Below are 13,625 nucleotides of genomic sequence, written 5' to 3'. Positions count from 1 at the left end.
TGACACAACCACCCTGATTTCAACTCAGGATGATGTGTAGGATTCTGTCTTGCTGTAAAATTGTTTTATATATGCCTCATAAAGCTGCATATGCAAAATCCTGTTTGTGCTCACTCAATGCATGTTCCAGCTGATGGCACTCTATTTATGCCTCTTTCTTTAAGTTTCCGTGACCTAAAATGGCACTATATTACAGGGTTCCTTTGGAGCTAAATGCATTGCTTGTTTACGTGCCAATGAAAGAGTCAAAAGTGTATGAGTTTATAAAGTCCTGGACTTAAATAAATGACTAAACTTTTGGGGATGTTGGAAACTTCATGTGTTGTAGTTAATAGCGAAGTTAGTGAGTGCTGGGTCCTACATGAGTGTGTCAGAAGGCTGTATCCTCTTTCCAAAGAGGTGCTAATCTTACAGTTCTGTCCTGCAGGCATTGCTGGTGCAGACCTTATTATAAAATATCAGCTCCTCTCATGTCTTTCCAGGAGCTATTACTAGTTACTATTACAAAAGTAACCCATCACAGGACTTTTATAATGGTTCACTTCTATTACTCTTACAAAATACATCAACAATGATTTGTATTTAAGGATGACTGTAGACAAAATTGCTATCTAGAGATGTTTGAAGTGATGACATTGTTTTGTCTCATTTAAGGCAGGATGGCAAAGAGGGAAGGAAAGCTGCCTGGCATGGGAGTAGGAGCTCTGGGCCCAGTCAAGTCATTTGAAGCGCTTTATTGCTTGTGCCTTGGCTGTGAACTCAAATATCAGCCTGAGTAAATACACTGGTGTCTTCTGAAATACAACTATGGGTAATCCCAGTGCCCTGGCATTTTGTCAAGTCTTCCACCTCAGTTTTTACCTTCTTAAGGTTCCATACTCAGCTTTCTAATTTTCAATAATTTAGGCTAGTATATTTTCCATGTCTTTTTTATCTGTTTGTTCCAATTTTATTAAAAAATAATGTACTTTTTTTGAAAAGGCAGCTAGGGGAATTACTTTGTTTCTTAGAGTTTGACAAAAATAAATTCTAGAGGACTCTCGATTGTTAAATAATGTAATACAGTGGAAATTGCTGTGGGAAACGAGAAGAAAACAGTGGAGACCTCTTAAACAGCTTGTGTGAAGCTGCAGTGGCAGCAGAGAGGAGGTATTTTCACAGCTGTATTTTGTTTGGAGTTGGGGGAGCTGAGGAGCTGACACTGGCTGACCATAGCATGAGAGCTGCCGATAGCGGATCCATAAGGATGTCAAGACTTGGAACAAAATGACTTGTGGTAGGAAGTCTGAGATGAATTTTTGAGGTCTAAAGAGGAAAGTAATGCCACAAAAGTCCTGACATGTGTCCCAAAGCCTAGAGTGTTGTCAGGCCAAAAGACACGGAAGCCCAGAGCAAATTGCCACAACTTTGCTGAGAGGGTATTTCATGTTCATGTCAGGGTGGGAAATTGCTGTGGCAGTGCAGTGGATGTGCCCTTTTAGAGTGCAGAGGTTGTGTTCAGATGGAAACAAATTTGGTGTTGGCATTATACTGATTTTTTTTTTTTTTTTTTTTAAAGAATCTCTTTCCCACAGGAGCCTATTCCAAGGGTAGAGTTCCTTATTTTTCAGAAAGTACCTCCATCTTTGAATCAGAGGTCAGGATAAATTGGAGAAGTGTTAAATTCTCTGTGAAAAACTAATGCGAGGACTGTAGGCACCATCATAGCTGTTTGTGTGCCCTTATGGCTTTTACACTGCAGACCATTGTTTCTATGTCTGGTTCCTTAATTTTTAAGTACCTGGCTTTAAACCACAAGAATTAAAAAACCCCAGACCAACAAAGAACCCGGTAGAAAATAGAAAAAAGTTCACCAAACAAAACCTGTGAGCACTGAACACTTGAATACATGAAATGAGATTTGACTTTGTTTTTGCAGTGCTTGTGTGGACACATTTCCTGAGTGAAGGCTGCATCCTAGATGGGACTTACTTAGCAGAAGTCAGTTTTGCTATCTACTGTTGCCTGGGGAACTCAATAATTTAATTTCAGAGTTACTTACTACCAATTACAGGAATACTTAAAGAACCTCATCTGTAAAGGGACAGAAATCCCATGTGAAGAAAGGCAAAGCCATAAGAAAATTAATGAGAGCGATCTGGATGTTCTTGCCATGTAAAAATGCTTTTACTTAAGGAAACACAACTTGGAAGTATGAACTGATCTGTAATTGTATGTAAGTTTGTATTTAAGCTTCTAAAGCACAGAAAATCACAACTCTAACTTTGTAATAGGGGAGAGGATGTTTCTTGTGTTATATTTGTATATGATTTTTTGTATTCTTATTGCATCCTTGGAGATACAAATGAGAGGACACATTTAATGGTTAATATTCTAAATATATACTATATAAATAGTAGTTAATAATAACCTTTTCCTAGTATCAGTGGCTGTTGACAGATAGGTTTAAACAGTAGCCTGGCTTAGCTCTAGAGGGTCTTCAATATTTTTTTAATGTAATACAATATAAACAACTCTTTAGATTAGATTTCTCTAGGTAGATTTCCCTATTTTTTTTTTTGTCATCTTTCAGAGAAATGTATAATCTAGTGCAAAATAAAGAACAAAAGATTGCATTTTTCATGTATCTGAACATTGATTTCAGTATGCTGCAATTTCTTTACTCTCTATCTCAGCCAAACTCAATGGAAAATTGTAGAAATTAAATATTTGTGCTGAAATTACCCTGTGAAATGTAGAATAACACCACTCTGCCTGCTGTATGATTAGAACAAGAAGCCTATTCTCACCTTTCAGCAAAAATTAAAAAGCATTGTCATAAAGTTCTGGCATTAGAAAATAATTTTTACTCTTAAACTGAAGGTTGACAAGCATGTCCTTAAAATGCTACACCATACATATAATACAATAGTATATCTGTTATATAATAGTATATATACATAATAGTATATCTATCATAAATAATAGTCGATCTAATTTATACTCGTCTGTAGGATGTGACAATGTGAGTACCTTTGCTAGCACTTTTGAAACAATTTAATGTTGTATAGGAATCTCCAAACCACTGAAGCAAAGCAGTGGTTGTTGCTTATATATATTTATATATTTAGCCAGCTATATGTAGGTATAGTAAAAAAAAAAACTTTAATCCCTGTGTATGTTGAGAAGTTGAATTTAGATGATGACTACTGTATTGTCATAGTCTACATGGCACAGATGTTTTTAATATATTTTAGGATGTTTCTTGTAAGAAACATTGTCTGCAGGAGGCCTGGTGAGTGGCAGTTAGAGCTCTATTAAACTGCCACATCTTAGTGGTGACATCCTGATGTGGTTCTCCAAGCTAAATAAAACACAGGAAAATGATATAAAAAGAAAGAGCACGCCTAGGTAATTGTTACCAGTAGTGAATGTTTGCAACTCAGAGTTCATGAGTGCGGTCAAAGCATCCGAGAGTAGTCCTAAGTAAACAGTCATTCCAGTGAGTGCAAATACATTTTAGATCCTCCTAGTTGCCTTCAGCAAGTTTGAGCTCCTCTCAGTTAGGTTAGGAGTATATATATTGAGTGCAAGTGTTTCCAGGATAGCTAGAGAGCACAAGAAAAATAAAACAGATTTGAAGACCTGTGCAGAGGCTGATGACATCTGGTCTGCTTCTGTAGTTTTGTGGCACTGCTACAAGTGAAGTTACCTTTTCCACCTAACGATGTCAATGCAGAACCTGCCATTGCTGACACTTTCACAATGCTCTTTTAGTCATTGGAGAGCTGAAGGCAGCAAGAATTAATCAATACATCTGAAAACTTGTCTTCTAAAGGTCTTCACTCAAATTTTTGAAAATTGAAGATACAAAATGCTTACCAAAAAATGGGTAGCCAAACTTTTGCTGTTTCAAATTGTTACATGTTTGTATTTGCTGCTGGATATGTTGAGTTGATGAAACTCATGAAGGCTCTGTAGTGTCTTTCACACAGGTAAGCCTGGTTGATGCATAGTTGGTCCTCAGCTGCAATAATGATGACACCATTAGATTTTGAAGAGCAAAACAATTAATTCCTTTTTTTTCCATAGGGCATCCTGCCAAATGTTTACAAATCAATCTATCACCCACTCATACAAAAATGGGTAGAAATCTTATTTAAGATCATGAGAAATGAGGCTAAAGGCAGAAAAGGTAATATTTCTAGACATAAATGATAAAGTTTGTGCTGGAGTCTTGCATTGCTTTGTAGAGGAATAAAGTACTTCCCAAAATACTGACTTTCAAGTCACCTATTAAGCTACCTTTTAAGTTACCTTTTAAGCTACCAAAGTCCATGTAACAAAATGATTCTTCTCAGTAAAGGCTGAAATCTAAAGTGGAAGTTATGTATTGCAAGGGTTTGGAATGGCAAGAATGGGGTTAATCCTCTAATTTTACAGTTGCAGGAGATAAAAGGGTGCTGAAATAGAAAGGCAGGTTTAAATCTAGTGCAATTCACTTTGCTTGCTAAATCTCATCCCCTGTTTTTGAACGTGTGATTTCTCTACAGAAATTCTTAAAATACAAAACTCCTTCACTGAGAAGTCTTTGTGTCACACAAATGCATGTTTGAGATTGGGGTAGGGAGGAGTTAAAATGTCTCCATGAATAGAAGCTGGGTAGTGTGAAAAATGAGTAGTTTGGCCAAAGCATTTATAGTAATGGAAAATATTTCTATTAAATCATGTTGAAATCTCAAAAGCCATCTGAAGCTGTAGTATTTTTTAAAGTAGAGATTAATAAAATTTTATGCTGATGCGTCATAAAAAAGAAATAGCTCATTTAGGTACATTATGTTCCTTATCTGACCTACTTATATGCTCCATTTTGCAGTTATAGGCGTCTTAACAGACTTGGCAAGAAACGCTACTTCTAATTTTGTGTCACTTAAGACATTGGAGGCTGGGAAGTTAATAATGGTTAAACAATTTGTAATTTTTTTTCTTTTTTAATTCTGTATTCAGGAAAGAAAGCAATACAAAGATAGCTGCTTCTTACATAGAGTGCTCTTGCTTTTCAGGAGGTATATAAGTAGAGTATATATAAGAAGAGTTTTAGAGTGGTTCTCCTGTGGCACAAAAAACTGGTTAGGGGGAAAAGGAGACAGACTTGTAAAAAGGCTCTTTATAAAAAAATTTCATTTGTACTTCTTAAAATCAGATACTTAAAGAACCTGAATTATGGAGAAAGTGAAAAACAGACTTACAGCTCAGTCTTGTCAGGCTACCTCATATGGGGGGTCCATTTTCCTCAATGCAGCAGCCTCTGTAAAGACGTGTGACAAAATCATAGCAACTAGATGACTCAGATGTTGCGAGAAGCACACGCAAGGAAAACTCATTTGGCTTCAGCACAATAAAAATATAAATAATTCTTTAGAGATCTATGTGACCAATTTTCTGTGAAGCGTGTTCATTTTTTCTCTGCTAGGAAGGTGCTGCTGGGGTCAGACCACAGACCTAGGCAGCTTCTCGGAAATGTGCCTCCAGGGACAGGAACTTCAAACCAAACACCCAACAAACCACTCCTTCTGGATAGCATTTGCAGTGTAGTACTTAATAATACTAATAATAGTAATAAAAGTCTTCCTTGAATAACTGGTGACTTGCCAGCTGGATGTTTTCCAAAATTCATTGACTTGCTGTTTGCCAAGATTGCCTGTGCAGGCGGAAAGGACAGAAATATATCTGCAAAAATGCAGCAGACAGGAGTAAAGCTTGCAAGTTGGGTTAAGTTTAAATAATAAAACTCTTGTCTCTGGAAAAACATCATGTGAAAGAGCAGAGCTGATGTCTGGCACTGATGTAAGAGGAAACTCTTGACTGGTATCATCTGAGAAGGTGTCTGGTCAGATACAGATTCCCTGGAGTTTGTAGCCTGAATGGCAGAGTGAAGTGAGACTGAGAGGCCTTGCACTTGACAAGGTCTTCACTGAAGCTTCATCATTATGTACTATGTCCCTCCCTCAGCCTCAGTGTCATCACTTTGCAAAGGGGAGCCTTGTGAAGGCAAGGTTCAGCTGTGGAGTTGCAGTCCTGTAGCTCAGCTGTGCAGAGAGAGGGAGGTCTCCTGTGCTGGCTGTGCTGCTCCCTGTGTGGCAGAATGTGTGTGCTGAAAGGGGAAGGATTGTGGCCATGCCAACATCACTCCCATGGAGTTTCTTCCTCTGCATCATGCATGTATTTCCTCTCTGCTGTGCATGCATTCTGCACAGCTGAGGGGAAAGAAGTTTTCTCTGAAGATATCAAATGGCTTGCAAATATTATTGCAGTTATCTCTCAGGAAGAAAAGGGGAAAATGGAGAAATCCTAAGTCTTAAAAAGTTTCTTCATAGGACAATCAATTAAAATGAACTTCTTACCAAGCTAGTGAAACTATCTCTATACATGCAGCTGGAATAGAATGATCTTCCTGAAAAGCTTTCAGAGAGTGCTCAAAGAAATCCAAAGGAAGGGAACTGATTTTCACCTCCCATCGTGGCTCTTTTCTGCAGTTTCCACTTTGTTTCCATTCTGCTTTTATGAAGATGTTGCCCTTTTCCAAGTTGAAATTTGTATGCTTGTTTTTACTGGATTGTATCCTGTATTTTCAGATCATTGCTTTAAAGGGTCAGTATGTTTCTGTTCTCCTCAGAGTTTCAGCAGATTTTAAGTCCCTTCATTTGGTATTATCAGATTTGATACTGGTGCTCTTTAATGCATCTTTCAAGTAATGAATGAGAATATTGAGTAATAGGATGCAGAAGAACACCCAAGGGAAGTTTGCCTGATTAAAAACAAAAAAAAAAAAAAGATAATAATTTAAAAGAAATGTTGCTGAAATAGGACCTGGTTTAATTTGCCTGTTGGTTCTAAAGCAGCATGATAACACCTGGGTCATTCCTGGCAGATGCTTGACTAATTTCCTCTTAGGTATATTCAGTGCTGTCCAGTCTTCATCCCCTGATTGTTGCAACACTTCTCTGTTTCCAGTCTAAGAGTGCTGGGTTTTGACAGCTGATTGCAGAGAATTTTCTTTCAGCCATATTTGACTCATTCAATCCCTGTTAATGCTCAGATAGTTGTTACTGCAGCCTTCTGCAGGCAGATTCCCTGGATGTCATGGAGTCAAGCTTATTTACAACTGTCAGATGTTTCTAACTACTCTCTAACTTGCTGGTTTCTGCACTACTCCGATCGTTTTTGTGTTCAGCCATAATAATTTGACACAGTGTCCATTATTATTCTCACATTGTCCAGCTAAGAAATGAAGTCAGAGACCAGTGTTTATCTGTGTTATTTCAGTGGATGGCAGTTCAGCTGTTGAACTGTGAGCTTTTCCCAACTTGCCCCTTTAAATTTTGAACAGGTTTGTTGGTAGCTGTATAGCTGTAGGTATTCATTGACCACACATCTTGAGAGATTTTTTTTTTCCTCAGGAACACCTGTGTGTATTTATAGAACTGACTCTGCATTTTGTTAAGGTAAGCCTTGCTGAGGAATTTAAGAAAAGAATAGAAGTCATTACAAAATATTTGACACATTTTTTGACAGATGGTAAAATAAAAATATTTCAGAAGAAAAAAAAAGGACACCATATTTAATCTGTCCCCGCTTGCTGTGTGTTAAGAGAATGCTGAATTTAAGAACTATCTGAAAAGTAGACTGAAGTTAGCAACAAGTTAATGGGTCTTTGAAGTGCATTTAGTAAAGAGCTGCCAGGCCACAAAGATAGATCACAGTCTTTGTTTACATAGCAAAATGAATTAAAATAAAATTGCAGTAGTTTGGCTTAATGGCACCTTTTTATTTTTTTGGTCATTAGGTTTTCTCTGCAGTGTCTCAGTAGAGCTGTATATGTGCTTTTCCTTGGTGTGCAGGAAAGTACCTGGTGGGGCTGTTTTATTTCTTGATTAAATGTTAATTTTTTCCCCCTTCCTTCCCCCACTATTAATAAAGAAGTTTATTGACAAAACAATTAAATGAAACACCTGTCTGTACATTTTTACATCCTCACAATTCAGAGAGGCTCTGTGATTTTGAAGTAACTTTGCCTTCTGCAGTCTCCTTTCTTTGCAAGAGGAGGGCCATCTGATGTATATTATATCCTGTACTGGTTTAGAACCTCATGTTATTCAAACCCTTCATATCTGTATTCCAGTGGTACTTTCATATATAATATATATGCAGAATTGCCAGTAAGTTTTCAAAAACTCTCCTTAAATGTGCCAGTTTCTCTCCTAATTGTGTTAGAAGTAAGAAACTTGTAGGCAATCAAATCTGAATTATATAATGATGAAGTTTCTGGGATTCAGGTCACTGAGTAATGAAGCAAAACAGGTATTTTTGTCATGCTCCAGCTTTTTTCCTTCATTGTGTGCAATGATGTAGAGTGAATTGAATATGGACTTGGTGCTGGTTTGGTTTTGTTTTTTGGCTGTAGGTTGGCTTTTGTTGTTGTGGTTAGTTGGTTTTAGTGAATTTATGTTTTTAAAAATAACCAAAATCATTTTGAAGGCAAGAAAAGAAGAAAAAAAATCCATTGTGGAATGCTTTTAAAAATAATGTTTACTTTAACTATTTTGTGGTTAAAAATGGAAATGTTTATAGGAGGATACACTTGCATAGAGGAAACCAGTTGTAGGTATGCAGCTTTTTACATAGGATGGAAGAAATGGCAATAAGTCACTCTGTATTCCAGTGCAGAATGGTCAGTGGGATTTTGCCGTGTTAACGTTCTCTGTCCACCTCTGTGAAAACTTTCCTTTGTGAAAGCTGGTGTGGCTGTGCTACCTCAGCATTAGTAGTGTTTTTTCTCTTAGGTTTGATTTGAGCTGTGGGCAACATCAATTCTGCTAATCTGCTAGTTTTCAGGTTGTAGTTCCTAACTCCCTTCCTGCCTTTGGACCACAGAGGGCTCCAAGACATGATGACTAAGAAAATCATATTGTTTCAGATGTAGAAATAGTCATGAAAGTTCCAAGTTTGTCCACTGCTTAATTGGGAGGGAAAAAGAATAAAGAAGGAAGCACAGCAGAATTTATCATCTTCTGATAACTCACTGGCACTTCAGTTTATTTTGAAGGTGCAGCTCTTAATGATTAGAGGGGCTTGGTGGGGAAATTATTCTTCAGGGTCTGATTTCCAGACCAGAAGACTCTTCAGGCAACTATTAAGCTGTTCCTTTCCTTTAAACATCAGAGAGTCTAAGGGATTGTTTGCCAGTAGAGGTTGTTGGCACCTGGAAGTTTGAGATGGTGACCAAGTGAAAAGAACAAAGAAGGATTTTCACAAGGCAAATTAAATTTGGCCTTCACTGGATCCCAGCTCCCTTAGGCTGCTGCTTGTGATTCCCTACAAGGGAAAAACCTGCTCCAGAATAATAATCCAAGCTCCTCATTTTCAGTGTTGGCTTTCTCTCCCTATCTTTACACAATTCTTTCTGTGGGATATTGGAATTGTTCAAGTAGAGTCACACTGTTTCAGTTGCAATCAAAGGGTCTTCACTTCATGCCTAAGTCCATTTACTTCTATTCCTGTACTCTACAGTATTTTTTGAAAAGGTGTTTTTTCAGAATTGCAGTTACTTTCATTATCTGTGGTTCTAAACTGTACACAGCAATATTTGTCCTTAATCCTGGTTGACTGACCATCTTTCTCTTTAAACTTGGCTTGCTTCAAGCAAAACCCCCACACTTGAGTGATTCCAAGAAGAAAGGAACATAACCACGAAGTTTCCCCAAAGATTTTGCATACAGCTGATTCACTTAACCTCAAAGATAATGAATTATGGAAAAGCCTGGACTGCCTCCATGTATTCAACATTTTCTATACTAAAGCTGACTCTTTTTTTTTTATCATCTCTGGCAGAGTGTGGAGGAGACATGTTCAGCCAGCCCAAGTGTTTGTGGAATGTGTAATACCACTTGTTTCGAGACTTGATTATTTTGTCTGACTTGTTTTTAATGCCTTAGACTTTTGTCCTATTACAGAAAGGTGGAAAATTTCCTTTTTGCAGAGTAAATACTCCAAGGGGAAAAAACCAAACCAAAACAGAAAAACTAAAATAATCTTGTTAGCAGAAAAGAGCAATGATGCCTTTATTAAAGCTTTATTAAAGGAGTTGGAAGAAGTCATCCTAATAATTTAATGCCATAGGTTGCTTTGGGGCTATGGATAAGGTTCCTAGTGAGGAAAGATGATTCTCTCTTCTATCACTTTACCTTTTCTACCAGAGAGAGCCTCTTTTCTGCTTGTGGCACGTAGTGACATCAATCACATGTTGTCTCTGCCATGGTATATAAAAGCTGTAAAATAATGTTCTGCATCTTAGATGGGAATGGATACCAAAAGCATTGTACCTAATTTAAAATGTTTATTACAATTGCATTAACAAGCCCAAGTCTCTGATTTTTACTGTGCAATGTTCCTACTATGTCAGCTGTTAGTAGCTAGCTGGTAGTTCATGGATTTGCTTTACCTCGTACTTTCCAATGGTTGCAGTTTCTATAATGCTGAATTTTTCTTTTGTTTTTAAACTAACCTAATTTGATATGCATTGTCTGAAAAGTGGCCCTGTGTGTAAAAGTGGCACCATGTTTTAAGCTTTTAAATCTTACAAAACACCCATCCTGGGAGTCATGCTTAATAAGATTTTCATGACCTCTTGTGTTAGAAAGTCATCCTCTTTCCTTCAGGCCTTTTGTATATTTTTCATTACATTTCTGCATGCATTAAGGCTCCTGTAGTGTGGCCCATTTTTACAGACAGAGGGGAAGCAAGCTGAGATCTGTAATTCAGTGATCAGTGAGGGCACTGCTGGGCTTCATGGGGTTAAGGAGCTGGCTGGTGTACCTCACAGGCTGCTGCTGCACTCCATTGCAGCTGGATTTGTGGAGTTATTTTAGTGTATTTTGCTTAGTGTATGGTATGAATCATGCAGCAAAGGGTTTTGCTTTTATTACTGAAAAAAAAATAATTCTCAATTAAAACTTGAACCCAAAATAATTCAGAATGTTAAATTGATGTGGCAACCTGTGGATGCTGAGATTGACTCTGGCTCACATACCTGGGGAGCAGAAGGAGGAGCTGTGACATGGGACAGTGGCCAGCTCTGCACTTGGAGTGTGGGGCTCTGGGGGCTGTCTTCAGCTTTCCATCCTCTGCTCATTGTGAGTAATTCTGACCAGGTTTCAAATTGATACTCTGGTTCCTCCTTCACTTGTATTGCCCTGGCAATTAGTTTGTCAGTTTGTAGCTTCTAAATTTGAGCAAGCAACTGCTGTGAAAACAACTGTTCTAAAATGTCCTATAATTCTACTGTCTTGTAAGTGGGTACAGTAGTAACTACACTGTGCTGTGAAAAAACATTTTGATTACTGAAATAAAATCTACAAGGCATATGTTCAAAGCTAGAGATATTTCCATGTCATTTTGATAATTTGAAAATTTCCAAGGAAGGAGAATGCAGTCTCCATACTAAGAACATCCATTACTGACACAGAGAGGTGAAATTAGTTATAAGCTCTTTAATTTTATGAAATATCTCAAAAATGTTTCTGTGATATAATTCTGACACTCTTGATGCTGCACTATAAGATGCTGTGTAAACTCCTGACTAGTAATTCCAAGTCCTTCTCTACTGTGAAATTGGCTGTGACAGGTGATTGGTAAAGATAGTTAATACATATGTAATTAATATTTTTATTTAGGTAAGCAAAAATTGCATTTGTTTTGGGGAGACACGAGAAAAAACCTGTTACTCCTATAACCACCTTAACACCAATTTTGAAACTTTAGTTTTGCTAATTTTTTTAAATTAGTAGTTTTTATCTAATGTTTTTGACTTCTCTAGTATATTACCTTCTTTAAACAATAAACATCACTTTTTTTGTTAGGTATCAAAATGAAACAATTTTCCTGACACAATGAGAAAACTGTAAGGAATGTTTTTATCAATGTGTCAACCTTTCTGCTGTCAAATTACAAAGAGGAGAAAGCTGCTGCAAGCTATTAACAGCCTGGTTCTACAGGAAAGTTAAATTCTGAATGAGAAGTTTTCCTTGCTCTTATCCCAGATTAAGTGGGAGGAGAAATGCTTGAAAATGCTTATTTTCAATTCTGTGTCACTGTGTGTGGAGTAGCTACTTTAAGAGAAAACCAGAGTGGCAACTCTTTTAACAGTCTGAGAGCTGAATTTCTTCCCTGGAAATCAGAATCATATCAGAGGGATGGATAAAGAAATTATGCTGAATGTAGGGCATCAGCCATATTATCTATGGCATTAAGTCAAGTCACTGGGTTTATTAATGGGTGGGTATTTGTGTCACATGTATAGAGAGATGAGTTTCTGGTATGCTTCAGAAGATGATCTGTGATTTCAGATGACCAAAAAAAAGTTACTGTTCAGGCTTTTTTAGTTGCACAAACTCTTCCAAGATCAAGGAACATACATCTGTAAAGACATGCTTGGGTTATTGAGGCTTCCTTTAGATGAATTGTAAGCCTTTTGACTGAAATTTTCATGGCTTTGTAACACGTGCTGGAAAAGCAGAAAGCAAAATACTTCTGAGAAGTAATTCCAACTTCTTATTACACATAGAAATTCATCATGCTGTGGCAGTGGTGGTGATCTGCAGGCTCTCTCACCCCAAGATGATGTGATCCAGGTGGTGGCTGCCTCTCCCAAGAGTCCAGCAAGGGAATGGTGGCCCTTCCACTTCCAGCCCCCTGCTTTTCCTGCTGAAACCAGCCCCCAGCACTGGTGTGGGTGCTATTGAATATTCCACGCTAAAGCTTCACCTCCTTTTTCTGTAACTGTAACACTCAGACGCAGACACCTCTGGGAGGCAGGTTTTGGCACTTGGCAAAATGAGGGATTTGGCCAGATCGTAAAGAGAAAAGTGCTTTGGTTCTGAATTATGCTTTATCCCACTAGCCTGTGTTTCTGTTGCCTATTCAGTGGCCCAGGAGCTCATAAGCAGAACAAGCTTTTTAAAGTCCTCTTCCATGTGCCTTTAGGATGTCTAGTAGGTACTTGTAAAAATAATTCTCATACCCCATACTGATGTATGGTTAGAGCAGAGGTATTTGTTCTGTCTTTGATAGGAGCATGACTGAGAGGAGAGGCATGTATGGCCCAAGGGGAAATTTTAGGCTTGCTGCAAGGTTTCATTATCTGCTGGAAGGTGTTGGGAAAGCACGTGATTAATACTTTTGGAGAAGAGTTTGAGAGGGACAGTTGCAGAAGATAGCCTATGTGTGTGGGGGAGTGTGTATTTTATGTATCAGTGTGTGTTTGTAAGTAAGAGGTAAAAAGTCTGAAATTTTTATTGTAGCTAACAAGGGTGAACTTGTTTATAAACTTTTTTTTTTCTGAAGCTTTTTGTCTGAATTTAGCAAACATCTTGAAAAGGCAGGTGCAATTACCTGAGAATACCACTCCCATTCAATCAGTGCTGTTTAGGAACAAAAAAGTAGCTTGGAGGTTGGGAAAAATACAGTTAAAAGAGAAAGAAGTGAATGCTTGTCAGTTCCATCAGACCAAAATTTGATAAAGGCCTTTGATACTTGATTACTTAAGAAAACTTTTTGAAGTTAACCATGCTCACTTGCTCAAAATGTAC

General features: G+C 37.7%; 1 protein-coding gene across 1 annotated transcript in view; it reads left to right on the top strand.

The window, feature by feature from the left end:
• The window catches only part of UST (uronyl 2-sulfotransferase), a 153,375-nt gene that overhangs the window by 41,519 nt on the left and 98,231 nt on the right, over positions 1 to 13,625 (top strand). The gene's annotated exons all lie outside the window — the stretch shown is intronic.

Source organism: Ammospiza caudacuta, chromosome 3 (genome assembly GCF_027887145.1).
Source record: "Ammospiza caudacuta isolate bAmmCau1 chromosome 3, bAmmCau1.pri, whole genome shotgun sequence".
NCBI lineage: Eukaryota > Metazoa > Chordata > Aves > Passeriformes > Passerellidae > Ammospiza > Ammospiza caudacuta.
This window is presented reverse-complemented; position numbering and strand designations above follow the sequence as displayed.